The sequence below is a fragment of the Galeopterus variegatus genome, unplaced genomic scaffold (genome assembly GCF_000696425.1).
Source record: "Galeopterus variegatus unplaced genomic scaffold, G_variegatus-3.0.2 Scaffold2126, whole genome shotgun sequence".
Classification (NCBI taxonomy): Eukaryota; Metazoa; Chordata; class Mammalia; order Dermoptera; family Cynocephalidae; genus Galeopterus; species Galeopterus variegatus.
The window spans coordinates 60513-61587 of record NW_007728237.1 but is presented as its reverse complement, the minus strand read 5'-3'; the positions used below and the strand labels follow the sequence as shown (position 1 = coordinate 61587).

At 53.7% G+C, this 1075-nt stretch overlaps 1 protein-coding gene across 2 annotated transcripts in view; it reads left to right on the top strand.

Annotated features, from left to right (window-relative positions):
• Positions 1-1075, top strand: part of HAUS8 (HAUS augmin-like complex, subunit 8) — a 24142-nt gene that overhangs the window by 22308 nt on the left and 759 nt on the right. The window lies entirely within an intron of this gene.

Here is a 1075-nt window from a genome sequence, read left to right as displayed (position 1 = left end):
CCCCCCTCCCCCCCCCCCCCCCCCCCCCCCCCAAGAAAGATGGTTCCCCGTGCAGGCAGGGCTTAGGCCATTGGCACCTGCACTGTTTGGAAGGGTGCTGAGCGCCCAGGGCAGACGGCAGAGGCCTGTGCAGGGCCGAGGGGGTTTCCCGTCAGGGTTCAGCTCCCTGAGCCACCTGTGCTCTTCCCTAACACTGTGAGATAAGGGAACAGCCAGCAAGTGTCATTGTCCTCCCTTTTTTGGGAACAGAATCTCCATCCAGGAGCATCTACGATAATCATATTGTTTCCCTTGCCCACTTTGGAGTCAATTCTGAGATACTGAGGATGCTGGGTGCGGCAGGAATCAGTGATGGGACAAGAGGGGCTCAAGATTCATACAGTGACAAATAGAGCAAAGCAGGGAGAGGGAGTGGGCAAGACAACCTGCCCCCAACTCTGGAGGACCTGCGTGTGTTCTCCAGCAGCCAGAGCAGAAGGGGTCTCCCCACCCCGCCCTCGTCCTCAGAACGACCCGGCAGTTCAGCGAGGAGCCTTAGGCTGTACCATATGGCCCAGGTGTGTAGCAGGCTATGCCTTCTGGGTTTAGGGAAGTGCACTGTGATGCTCACACAGCGATGCACCTGACAATGCCCTTCCCTCAGAATGTGTTCCCATCATTAAGTGGCGCATGACTGTATTTCCTGAGATGCCTGAAATAGTTGAAAAGCTCCCATGAGAAACAACTGCCACCTACAGTGGCATTCCTTCCTTCTAAGTGTGGCCCTGGGTGAATTCAGGACACACTAAAGGTTTACAGACGGTGAGGGTCTCAGGTTTGAATGGTAAAACACTCAGGTTCAGTACAACTTCTCCACTACTGTATAAGTGGAGTGAGGATGGGGACTTTAATAATGTGACTTGTACCACCTGTTCCTAGGACTGTCCCCGACAGTGTTGATGCTTCCTAAGTGTTTGTTGAACAAATGAATCTTTTTTCACGCCTGTCTGGTACTGTTCTTGGGGGGGCTTCCCTGATTGAGTCTTCTCAGATGAAACCTGTGTACTGTGATGTGTGAATCTGGCTCCCCCCCCCC